The following is a 13,978-nucleotide window of genomic DNA, read 5'->3' on the forward strand; positions in this document are numbered from 1 at the left end:
AAATTAGGATCAAAGAGAAGGTCCATGGTAGAGCGGAGAAGACAACAGAGTAATGATGGTGACACAGCTAACGACTCCAGCAATGCTTTCACAATGGTGCTGAACCATATTAAATACCAAGACAATGGTGATTTTATGGCCCCATGCAGCAGGAAAGAGACATTCTCCAATTATAAATACATCTGCTTATTCATACAACGGTAGTTCATTCTATCTCTAATAGATCTCTGACTCTTAGAGAGTCAGTGTAATTATCTCAGTTTAAGAGATGAGATGCCTAAAAGCCTCTGAAAATATGCCAGCTTTCACTCTGGTGCTCCCTTTACTAGAAACATCACTAGAAATCTCAAGAGCCCCTTGTGAAAGCCTACAGTGGCTATCTGTGGCCACCGGGTGAGGTGATTTCTATTTACAACTCTAAAGCCTCAGATGCCGGATGAAGGAAACAAATCTTCAATGGTTAACTCCTAAATGTCTCTCAGACTGTCTAGCCTAATTTCTGTCCTGCATCCTTTCATTCCTTCTGCTTACCTCATGACAACAAAACCAAAGGGGTTTGGCCTGCATCTGTCCAGCCACCAAATGATAGAACCTAACAGAGCCACTTGAGCCACTGATTAACTCAGGAAGTTATCTTCCTAAAGGTGCCACTGGAATTGGGTGCAATACAACAGATGACACCAAAGGACACTGGTGTGATTTTTCATCTTCCTCCTTCCCATCAGCACCACACTGGAAAGGCTGAGAGCCTGATTTCTGTCTGTAGTGTGGTGTAAAGATAGGGGCAATTTAGCTAACGAATGAATACGGAATCACTATATGAGGAACTTTGGCATGATGCCAGCGCTTATTATGAAAGACATACCTTCAGGTCATAAGACTTTCTTCTATTGTGCAGGCTGGCAAGGTCCTGGGGGTGCTGCAGAAGAAACACATCAAGAAATTAATCTCTGGTTTTTACCTGCCAATCAAAGTTAGGATAGCGTCCTTGAGCAGCAGGTGAGTTTCTTTGCTGCAATACCTCTATTAGGGTCAGAATCAAAATAAGAAACTTTTCTGAAGGACAGTGGTCTAAGAAGATACTAAAGCCCAATGGACCCTGGAACTGGCCTAACACAATCACTAAAACCTTCTCTGCTTTGCACAGGTGGCAGATGACATTCTTTATGACCCATTCAGTCCAATAGGAAGAAGAGAAACATAAAAATACTAAAAATGAAACCCATAATATTTTAGCACTGAGTGGAAAAGATAAAAGAAAGAGAAAATGAAGTGCAAATGTCAGATGTTAGTCATATTGCTTACCACACCGTTGAGGCTGTTGAGATATTATGATGATAAGTGTAGTAAAAGAATCTATATAGAACAAGGGTGGACTTGTCCATGGAATTTTGGTGTTTCTACATTCAACCTTCTTAACATGCAATGCACTTGCACCTTCCGCCATTGCAATTGGTTATTTCATTGGTATGTTACAAAGCTAATGAATGCTTATAAATTATTTTGCGTTCCTTAGAGAGAGGGAGGATTTTGAGGTACACCCATTAGAGATGAAACCAAATGTTATATAGATAAAAATACCGAAGAACAGCATTTCCAAATGGAACATAGGTATTCAAGGAGACTCAGTCTTCAAGACAAACCAAAGGAAAAAAAAAAAAAGGAAAAAAGGAAAGTTTGAGCTCTAAATTCAGTGTGTGGGAAGTTACAGGAATAGGGAATAAAGGAGAATAATAATGAAATAACTTTTTTGGGTCAGGATCATTTTGTGGAAGGATGGTAAAATAAATCTCCTAGAATCAGAAAATAATGTAAAATCAGAACCTAGTTGAAAATACTTTTTATTATACTCATTATATGAGTTAAGATTTTGTAGAAAAGCTGGTGGAGAAAAGGAACCTGACTCAAGCAAATAGGAACTGATGCCATTTAAGATAAAATGATAAAAGGTAGGTATTCAACTAAGAATTTACAATTCAGAAGGACAAGCTTTGATGACCTAATGGAACTTTTTAATAAAGTCCGTTGAGATGAGAATCCCAAGGGATATGGTCATGGAAGAAGCCTGGAATTTCAAAGTCAAATGTATTGAATTTTATGGAACATTTTACCTTAAACTACAGACAATTTTGAAAGAACTCTCAAATGACCTACAAGAATAACAACCCCAAGAAAGCTATTAGAATTAAGTAGGGGAAACCTAAGAAAAAGATTTAGCAGGAAACAAGTTGTGAATCAAGAAATGAAAGATAAAACTTAAAATTGTCAAAACAGAATCTAAGTTTGGCATTGAAGAAAATATTGAACATAGGGTATTTCCTTTTTAAGCCATATAAATTGAAGCAAAAGAGGCACAAGGAAAGAAGAAGTAGGGCAACTTTGCAGTCAGGATAAAACAGAGATTAAAGATAATCTAGGTGTGGCCAAAAAATGAAACAAACTTTGCCTCGGGTTTCAGAAAGGACAATTATGTTGAATTGGAAGGAAAAGCAGAATCTTTAATGGCAGCTTTCATTTCCACACCCTTGTTATCTCAACTGCAGTGGAAACAGAAGTCATGAGGCTTAATGCACTCAAGTCAGGGGGATTAGGTGGTCTCCCTAGCAGGATTTATATGAAGTATTTTTAAACACACCTTTCAAGTCAAATTTGGTATGACAGTAGAACACCAAAAGCTGTGCCTACGGTTAAAAGAGGAGAGAGTAATCAGGCATCTGTAAGCCTGTAACTCTGTACATTGCTTTAGGATAGATTTTGAAGGAAAAGATATTTAAAGACAATTTAATAGGATGTAAAACAACAGGGATTTAATCAAATGTAGATCATCCTAGACAGATTTTCTAGACAAAGGAGGTGCACTGGATTTCATATATCAAGACTTCAGGAAATGGTGCCAAGTAAGAAGCTTGTCATTTAAAATTGAAGAAAGGAATGAAGAATCTGTGGAGTGAGTACAATTCTGTCAGGCAGTGTTCGTAAAGGAGCTGGAGATCAGTTACTGGTAGAGTTCTTCAAGGCTCAATATTGAGACAGGTGATGATTAATAGTCTAACGTCTGTTATTTACTCAGAAAGCAAGACAGTGAAATACCAATTTGCATTTACCTCCCAACTTTATACTTTTATCAGTAGAGGACAACTAGGATATCATATAAAAGAGCTGGATGTTCTTGAGGAGTAACAGGATAGTAGCTCTTAACAGAAAGTTCTGCTACAAGGTAAGAGCTCATCAGCTGAAAAAGATGCAGAAGGACCTGAGTGGACTAGCTAATTGAAGAATTATATGAGTTGCCAGTAGAATGAAGACTTCCGCAGTCTATGGTTGTATTAGATTTATTTCTAGAAGACCCTGGGCACTGTATGAGGTCTTGCAATACTTTCAAATTTCTCATTATACGTATTCAAGTACCATGAATTAAAACTTAAGCAGCTGCAGAGAAGAGGTACTAAAAGACCAAGCTAGTGGGACACATGCATTATGGAGACTGGAAGAGCACTGCCAAGTTAACAAAATAAGACTGAAAGGTGATGCACTTTCCTTCTGTAAATATAGATATGTTAAACATCAGGAAGCACTATTCTGGAGGCTAGTGGTTTTGATGAAAGTTGACACCATGGGAATAAACCGACTAAGAATAAATTTTATCTGGAACTTAACAGAAGGTTTCTAGTGACAGAGAAAACAAAACCACCAACTTTGTGTTTTTAGCAAGAACTTCAGCATTCTTATACAATATATTCTTTGACACGGTACCAGCGATTGTAATGACTGGACTCTATAATTCTTCCTACAGCTGTATTCCTAAATGAGAATGAACACATTAAATATTATAATTCATAGGTCTGAAAGCCTAGTATCACCTAGTCCAAATTCAAGAATGACACATTTCTTGTTTACACAGCTACTCATCTAGAGACTTTTTACAGCGAAAATCCTTATCACAAGAATTGTGTCTGGTGCAGTGAAAACATCATTACTTTCTTTCATTTATCTTATTCCTGGCTGAGTGTCTCACTGTAGAACTTCTTATATGGCTTTTATTAATGCATGTATTCGAAATCTTCAAACCTAAGGTTCACATGCTTGTCTAGAAATCATAAGGTTTGTGTGTAAATTTCACAGGTTGAAACTCAATGTATATTTAAAGGAAGAAGGAGCTGGGATTTGCCCTGAACTTCCAGAAAATTAACAAACAAACTTATGAATTGTTATGAAAAAAAAAAAAGAAAGAAAGAATAAAGACACACCTCAACTAATTTCAGTAAGCTCATTCACATGTCAAAATCTTTCTCCTACTATCCTCTTATCCAGGCTGCCTCATCCCCAAACCACCTGACACTTTCCCTCATTTTACACCACACATCCCTCCAGTCGTCTTTTCCCCAGAGCCAATTGATAACACCTGCTCATCATTCCCCTGCAGAGCCTCTCTGCACCTTCTCTGCACCCTAGAATTTTGTAGGAGGGTCAAGGACTTTCTAGATTTATTTCATCTGTCAGAAAGCAAACTTGCAACTGATATTTAGGTCAAATCTTATACTGTATTAGTATAATTTACTGACATAATGCTGCATTATAGTTAGGCTTCTGTGTATAACTTTTTGTCAGAGTTGTAACCCGCAATTTTAAAAGGAAATAGCCTGGAAACTATTATAACATGGAAAAACCTAAACTTTATCTTCCTTGAAATTTATGTCAATAGACTTTACCATCTCTAGGATTACATATTCTGTATTTCATGGTTTAAATGGATCATTCTAAAATTTCAGTATTCTCTGTTCTCACTCACCTATTCAGTCTCATTTCTATACCGTACTTGGAATTTTACCTTCCATCAATTTCTTCAGGCTTACAATTACAAACAAATTGTAGAAGTTAGCAAATGTGATTATCAGAAAAAACTTTTGTGGTATTTCCTCAAAAGACTTTCAATAGTGGTGAAAACTTTGTATATAAACCTAAAAAACATAACCAAAACTAAAACAAACAAAAAAAACCTCCAAAAAAACCAAAATAACACAAAAGGAGACAGTTTTTATAAAGTAAAAAATGTTTATTCTTAATTTACTCTGTGTTGAGTAATTCTAATGTCTTTTCTTTTTTTTTTTTAATATGATACTTACAAGCAGTTGGAAGACATAGCATTCTCGAACTAGAAATAAGTAGTCAATGGTACCATGTGCACATAATCAGTTGTCATCTATTTTGGAGCTGCACTTTCTTTTTTTTTTTTGTAGGATTTTGGTCCTTATTTTCCAGGACCTTGTTTTTGGTCCTTATTTTCCAATATGTGTCAGGGGAAGGCCAGAGGAGTGCCAGACTGGGGAAAATGGCATTGGGCAATGGAAAGAGAAAATTCCAGCCACAAAATCAAACTGGCTGAAAGTGCAAAAAGGGACAAGAGGTGTGGCAGTGAGGTCCATCAGTGACAGAAATAGTGGGAGGCAGGCATGGAGAGCTGACCTGGCCATCTCACTCAGCAGCCTCAGGAAACCACTATGCTCTGGCCAAAGAGAGATGAGCGTGGTGAGGTGAAGAAATCCCAGTATGAAAAGCGAAGTAGATAAATTCAGTGAAGCTGAGGGTAAAAATCTTGCAGAGTCTCTAAAGTCACCTGTCTCTCAACAGCTGAAGCACTTGCCGAGTGCAGCGGCGGCGATAACTGGCCGGCCCTTCAGAAGTGAAGGCTATCTTCCTCAGGAATAGGAAGGAACTGAGAAAGAATTGTTTTCCTTCTTATCACCGCTGTTGTCCATTTCCTTTGTGCTCTATAGACTTTATATTTTTCCCGTTCGGTTTCTCTCCCTTCTCTTTTAAGTTGCCCCTTTTCTAGCTACAAGGACAAATAAGAAAGAATCACTGAAACAATGAGACAGAGAAAATGGAACGATTTGACAGTTTGGAAATTATTAAAAAAGTTCTTTCTGATATAGCTGGAAATAGAGCTATAACATCTGGTGTTGTCAGATGTGATTTTTTGACTTTAAAAAACATCGCTTACAGTTCCTGTCAAATCTTTGTGCTTGGTAAGACTAATTCCAGTCACTGATTTATCCATGACCGAACCAGGAATATTTACCCACCTTTGCAAAGCAATCTGGGCTGCACAAAAGTTGTATGGATGTGGAAGTGAAAACATTGAAGTCCGGATGTCTATCCGTGGTCTAAATTCAGATGCATTCTTAGGAATTCTGTAGGGTGGCAACTGGTGAGCATGAGTCTTTCATCAGCTGCAAAATGAGGAAGGAGCACCCTGAAGGATTACTAGCTTTATGTGCTGTTTTGAAGGAACAATTATGGTACGTGTGAATCAGTAATCCAGTGGTGTTTTATGGGCAATCAGTTTTGTGATATTTATTCATTTCCTCCATCCCCTGTCTAAGCGGCTTAGGGAATTTCAGGGGAAGAAAAAATAAGAAAACTATGAAAAATGCATAGTTAAACATTCAGTCACGAAACACTGAAGTAAAGGTTTAAATAACCTAAGTAAAACTAATATGTATTCTTGGCATATGGATCAACTCCAAATCTGAGACAACATATTTCATTTCGCCATACATCAGTACGAATCTAGTTTCAAGGAACAATAGCTGTAAGAAATAGCTGTTATTAAAATTTCGTAAAGTTACTATTTCTTAAGAAAATGATTTCCAATTAATAAATATCAAGGAAAATGTTGATCCTATGAAGTCGCTCTCAAAAGAAAGCATTTAAAAACAAATATCAGGCTAGAAAAAAATTGGCATGCATTAGAGAAGCTTGCTGTGTAGTGATGAAATGCCCATTTCCACTCCATTTCCAAGAAGAGGGAGTCTGGTTTACCAAACTATCTAGGTCTAAATCCTTGCCACCAAAAATATTATAGGAAGCCAAAGACGGCTGGCATTTTTCTGTCCAGACCTGGGTGGGTTTGATGATCGCAGAAGATTCACAAGAAAGTATTTGCTAATCTCTTGTTGCCCTCACATCAGCCTTCAGAGTCACCCCATACATCAGAGGAAACGCAGAGGAAATGGTTATTCTGCCCAACGTGGGTTGCTGATGAATAGCTCAGCGAGGTGTCCAAGCCAGACCCATGAACTTAGGTGGCCTAATGTGCCCCGTGAGGCCATGGATCATTTCTGCTGCATAAGGCCTCCACTGCTACGCTTCTGCTTTACAATCTGAGTCTAGGAGTAAACCGAATCATCTGAAAATAATTCAGGCATTGATGTATGGAGTTTGCTCATGGGCTGAGAAGCAATGAGGACACTACACTGTTCACTCTTTAAATTTCCTTTAATTATTGAAATTAAAACTATTCCTCGATTGTTAAAAAAATCACGACAATCACCTCAATTATTAAAAAAATCACAACAATCAGCTAAAGCATTCTAAAAGGTTTGGATTTTCCATTGAGCAGAATGACTATGCACACGCAGGCACATATAAATATACATATCTATGCAAATTCAGAGAAAAGCTGACACATCCTGTTACCTTTTGTGAGAGAATCATTAAGTTTTATGTGCAAACACCTCTGTTTTAAATCATCAGGCTAGCAGCAGAACTACTTGGCTTTTCCGAAATCTCCCCTCAGCCCCCAGCCTCCAAATAAAATACTAATTGCTGATGCTTTTAGTGCACAATCACTTCACTAATCCCAGCTACTACCCCCATATATGAATGCATTATACCTAAGTTCTGGGATTCATTAATTGACCTAGTTAATTTGATCCCTAATAGCCTGTAATTAGGGATGTGTAAAATAGCTTGAAAAAATTTGTTGCAAGCAGACATTCCCTGAACGGTGGGTGTATAAACCTTCAGTAAAGCTTGTTCCTGAGATTAATCCTTTTAGCTTTAAAAGGCTTTAGAAAGTTTGCACTAAAAAGGAGGGAAAGAAAGTGAAATGCATGAAAGACAAGGAAAGCAGATAACCTTTGATGGCAAGTTAATTCCATTTGGCCATACTACCTAATCTAATTCAAAAACTCCACTGATATCTGTCAGAAAAGCACATGTAGCAAATCGGGCTGGAAAGGAGGAGAGAAAAACAAATGGAAGTTCCTAAAAATACACAAAAAAGGCCTGTATTCAGCTCTTTTTGAAAGCCAAACTGCACTTTCAAGTGTCGCAGCTATGTCTTGTGTGCCAGGCAGGGTACCCCTTAAGAGAGAAAGATCTTCCGCCTTGGAGCAGAGCAGGCATCCTTAGTGTATGCAGCACCCAGGGGAAAACCACGTTTGAGAAGGTGAGTTGATGAATATGTATGTGTTTTAATAAAGCATTTCATTTGAAAAGTTTTTGCAGCATTCAGACAGATTGAGTTTTAGGGAGGAAGTGACTCTGCAGTCAGTGCCTGGCCTGCTCTGCTGTCAGAGGAAATAAGTGAAACTAAAATGAAGTGATAATATACTGTAGGAAATTTAAGAGAAAGAAAGGCAGAGGAAAAATGGCAATCTGGGACCATACAGCTGATCCCCAAAATAGACACAATGCCCAGTGCCAAACTAGCTGCCAAAAACAGTAGATTGTAAAATTACCTAATACCTATGTCATGTTTACTTTATATTTACATTGGGGAACGGGCTCCCCAACAGACACAATACTCGACAGTATTTTTGTTCACTGTCACTATCATTATCCACCATCTGCCCTGCCAAATTTCCTTTCTGTTCTTTTTTGTGCATTCACCAGCGCAGTAGTAAGTAACTACCTTAATGACTGCAGCATATTGCTTCTGGATTAGCGGCAGATATTGTACTGCTCCTGGCTTATGGACAGAGCTGTAAGTAGGAGACCTGGCAGGGGGTACCATTTAAAATCCTTTCCCCTTTGCAAAAAGAAACACAGTAACTAGGAAAGTTTTGTCCCAACTCACTAGCAGGGGTGTGATCTATAGTTTGGGTAAAAATACATTAAAAAAAAAAAAAATAAAAAAGAAGAGAGAGAAAGTACCTCCTTCTGTGAAATTCAGCGAGGCACCCTCCAGCTCCACGGAGATGGCTGGATTCTGACAAGATGTCTTAGTGTGATGGGTAGCCTGAAATGCTGGCGGAGAGCTCTGCTTACTTTGCTCAAAACCACAGATAGAGAAACCACAGCTTTGAGAAAAGGGCAGCTTTTGAGAAGGACACGTGTTTGCTGAGTGAACCTTGTGAGTTAATACGGTGACCCGCAAGCACAAGAAGGCCTTTTTGTCTGTGTAGTCTGTGGGTAGATGTAGCAGTGGGTAATCCAATCCTGGCACATCTTTACTTATTCTTTGCTTTGAGGCCATCCGAAGTGAGTTCTCCAAAACTTATCTCAGTGCACTTTTTTGTGTGCTGAGCAGACTTTTAGTTGCTGAGCTCAGTCAAGGACTGAGAAAGTAAGCAGGGGTGGTTTTTTCTTGCTAAAAAACAAAACAAAACAAAACACCCTTTTTAAACATCTTGCACCGAGTTGGGGTGGGGGGGGAGGCAGGGGAGGTGAAGGGAACAAGCTAGAGAAATGGGAAAAAAGGAAAAAATGACAAAGAAGAAGAGCCAAAGGAAATTTGGACTGGAAAGCTTCCTCAGGAGTATTACAGTATAAGGAAATACAGCAGAAGAATATATAGATGTATATAAATTTAAAATATATTATGGAAAGTTTCCTACTAAAAACACATTCAAAAACAATTACTTCTGATCCACAAAGAGAGGAAAAATGAAGTGATCTTAAGCTTCAGGGATCCTAGGATGGAGCGCTGCCAGGCTGTTTGAATGCAGGCGGCTTCAGCACAGCCCAGACGGGCTATGGGTTAAAAGGCTTAGGAGCCTGATTCTGTTCCCACTAAATTCAACGGCAAATTTCATTTGGACTTTGAAACAGGCATGGAGCGAGCATTGTGTGCAGCAGTCAGGGACAGCAGAAGTTAGCAATGGTGTGAGAGCTTTGTTAATGGGCCGCGATTTGGATGTGACAGTGAGATGTGCGCTCCTCATGGGTAACTGTCCCTGAGGCCAAATCCACCTGTGGAAATGAAAGCTGTGGTAAAAAGAAGACCAGAGCCCAAAGCTTGGGACTATCAGCATACAAATAAAGTAACGCCACAGTGACACTTCCTTAGGCTTTCACAGGTAAGGGCTGTGAGCAGAAATAGGGAGAGAGAAAACAGGAGGAACTTCCACTCTTCAGCAGTTGTGCTAATATGTACCGATTTGGAAAGTACCACGTATTTCTGGATTTTAGTTGCAGCACAATTCCACACGCATGTCCACCTACTCAGCAAGTCTATGGCTTGGCTGCAAGTGTTTATCAAGTTTTACAGTGTGCAGTTGTTGTAAACCCATGAGAAGCCCACTGTGTACCAGCCTGTAAGGTCTGCAGAGCTTTCTGGGCACTCTCCTTCAGGTATGCCTCTTCTGAGTAAATCACAGTTTGTGAACTGTAAAAGCAAACGCTTCTACGGGTTTATTATCCAAAAATTACTCTTCTCCATATAGCAGCTTTTGAAGAGAGATCAGGGTCGGGTTTTTTCTCTCATTACCAGTGATAGGAAATTTGAGACTAGTATTTTCTCTCTTGAAAGACCCCCTGTGGTATTTTTGGTGCTTACATATATATATATATATATATATATATGCACATACCTTTTTGTTGTCATACAGTATGAAAGAAACAGTGCTGTTATAAACTATAAAATATGATCCTCTGCTAAACTTCCAAAATTAAGTACCCATTTAAAGTGTCTCAGGGTTCGAGATACCCAGCCTGCGATTCCTTCTAGGGGATCTAATTTCATAGTGAGATGCATTAACTGGACAACTGCAAATGGAGACAACTATTGATCACATGGGATAAGACGGAGAGTCTGGAGAAGTGAAATGCATGCTCTCCGAGCTATCCCAGCAGGAGGTAAAGCTCATGCTAATGTTGAAGCGAGTCTAAGTGGCGCAGCTCAGAAGTATGTGGTGTCAGCTCGTGGATGTGCACTGGGAGGAGGCTCAAGAAGGAAGTCTTGCAAAAACCAGGTCCCTTAGCATTAAGAGCTTTGAAAACCAGCAGGGACTGCTTAAAATAAATCCTCTAGTTTATAGGCAGCCAACATGAAGGGCTCAGGGGGGTGTAATATGAGCATGGCCGCTCAATCCTGTGAGTGAACATGATGCTGCATTCAGGCCTAGCTGTAGTTTTCACGTTTTTCTCAGAGCTAATAATGGAAGCAGCAATTCACTCTCTCCAGAGAGAGGAGCGGAAGGCGTTTTAGCAGCCTGAATATATTTGTGCACAGGGCTGACAAAAATGGCAGGATAGATTTGGAAACTCCTCATGCAGTTGTTTTTATGCACACAGAACAGCAGCATTTAGATTCATATCGTAAAGCAATAATGAATGGGTTTTGGAGCAGCTGACTGCAGAGAAAAGAGATGGTAGTACTCTTGTGGGTCCTATGTCCTTGTAGATGTAACTTGAAAACTCAAATGATTAATGTCAGCTTTGGCTATCTTTAACCGAATCCACAAACCCTAAGACAGTCCTTCTTTTTAATGACTTTCTGAACCTCAGCAAGGTCATATGCTCTTTGATGGCATGAAATTGTTACGCAGGTATATTTCTGAATTTATACTAGTATCACCACTTACCCGTAAAGTTGAGAAAAAGAGTCTTTTGCACCTCTGGAAAAAGTAGAATATAATATTATCTCCTTTTTGCACCTCTGGAAAAAGTAGAATATAATATTATCACCACTTGTTTTTGATATTACTGCTCAAAAACAGCTTTGCTAAGATATTCATGAATCTAGAGATTGCAACAGACTCCTAACAGGGAATAGAAACACAGCAACAACACTCCAGTTAGGCAAGCCCATGTCTCTCATCTTCCACATTTTTGCCAATGTTACTCTATGTCATTAGAATTAGGACTTTGGAGAGAGTGAGGGTGTTCCCACACAGTCAGTTCATCACAGGTGCAAGCCTCTCCTCAAAAGCACAGCATAGCTGGGAAGAAAAAATTTAAGGAAACTACATGCTGTAAGCTCACGTCAAAGTTCTTACTCAAGAGATGAACCTACTCTAGCCCACGATCCCAGTTCTTGGTTTTGCATCTTATAGGAACAGGGTGGTTATTCTGAGACCAGGCTATGCTGAGGCTACAACCAAGACAGCAAATAGCTGGTACAGGCCCCTTACGTATGCTTAAGCCAACCGTCTAGTTGACTCTTGAACTTGTGGTACAGACTGACATTTCCCTACTTGCTCGGGCTGTCACAGCACACTGCAGGTGCTGCTGCTTTGATATCTAAAGCAAAGAGGCTGTATGATACTCAATATAGTGATTTATAATGAGCAACACTTTTTTATGTTGTCTTTTCTTTTTTTTGAGACCAGCATTTTTGCCAGAATCACTTCCTTTCTCTCCTCTCCATCTCCTCCAGGCGCAACTAGAAGAGATGCATTTTTAAATGAGTTCCTGAATAAGAAAAAAAGAAAGGTGATCTGGAAAGGTTTCGCCTAAGCACTGTGCGTTTTTTTGTTTCTGTTTATCCTGTGTGTGAGCACAGTAGGATGAAATGCTCTTTAGACATTTAAGTATGCTTGAATTACACTCAATCACTTGCCATTCCTTGTTCACATAGGCTATTCAAGTGTAAACTACCCCCATATCCACTAGGTTGAAAGGAATTGTTCAAACATAGAATTACTATAATTGAATTGTATATACATGAGGAATTGTTTTCCTGTCATAAGGTTATCATAAAATACACAGCAGACTCTGCACGAAACACATCCGACTCATGGCTATCCATTCAGAGGGCACGCTCTTTACACGCAGTTCCTCTCTTCTCCTTCATGTGTTCCCACAGTCAAGAGAACAAAAAGAGAGAAAACATATCCTGACAACATAGCATCTGCCCAGAAGCAATATATGCAAAATTCAGGATGAAAAGCCTTTGAGATACCCTACAAACAATATATCCAAGTATCTCCCAGCAACAGAGACAAATTAGGAGGATTAGCAAACAAAAGTTGTACCATAAATGTTCTAAGAATAAAAAATATCAAATATTTGAATATTAATGTCTATGATTACAAGTTGCCTTAATCATGAACTTAAAGAGACGATGGCGGTGGAATTCATTCAATGAAAAACAGAGGCATAAGTTTGATCTAATACCCAGTCTTCATTTACAAAGTGTTAGTTGTAAGAAAGGCAGGTATTGCTTTTGCAGAGGAGAAAAGCTGTTTCCATCAGAGGTGACGTGATAAGGGAATGACTAAGACAAAGAGGCTCCAGCAAAGGCTTGTAGAACATCTCTTATCACACAGACAACAGGACAAACTGATTCATACTGGATTAGCGTCTAGAAGGGTAGTCAAACATTTAACCAGCGCTAATGACATTGAGCAAATTTTTACCAAAAAGGAAAGAAATAAACTAGTCAGATAATCCCTTTAGGTGTAGCATAAAGAGAAGTAAACAGAGGCAGGACATGCGGGAAGAATTTTAGGCGCCTCAGACAGACTGAACCCTGGAGTACCTAACCAATGGGAAACAGGGGAGGGAAAAATTCAGCCGGGATTAGGAAATAAAAAGGTGTGTTTCAAGAACTGAAAGTGTGCCTACTTGCTAGGTCACCCGCTCTTGCAAGAATGTGAATAAAAATGTGCTTCACAGAGGAGTTTATTTCATTCGGACCAGAACTTGTTTCTCACATTATTGAATCCAGTCAACAAAGAAAAGTAACAGTTCTAGGCACAGTTCTTCTGGCCTATTTTGAATATTACTTTCATGGTGAGTTAACTCGAATGCCCAGTTCTTGCCATTGACTATAAGGGGAGTCTAGAAAGCTAGATCAGACACAAACCTCTAGACTCCAGACATATAAAGATCAGTGAGATTAAGCCTACCAGTCTCTGAGTTCTAAGGCTACAGTATTGCTATTTATTCCTAACAATTTTCTTTCTTGTATATTCTGTTATTCCAGAAATTATTTTTTGTATAAGGCTCAAGGAATACTCAAACACAA

This window comes from Larus michahellis, chromosome 2, assembly GCF_964199755.1.
Source record: "Larus michahellis chromosome 2, bLarMic1.1, whole genome shotgun sequence".
NCBI lineage: Eukaryota > Metazoa > Chordata > Aves > Charadriiformes > Laridae > Larus > Larus michahellis.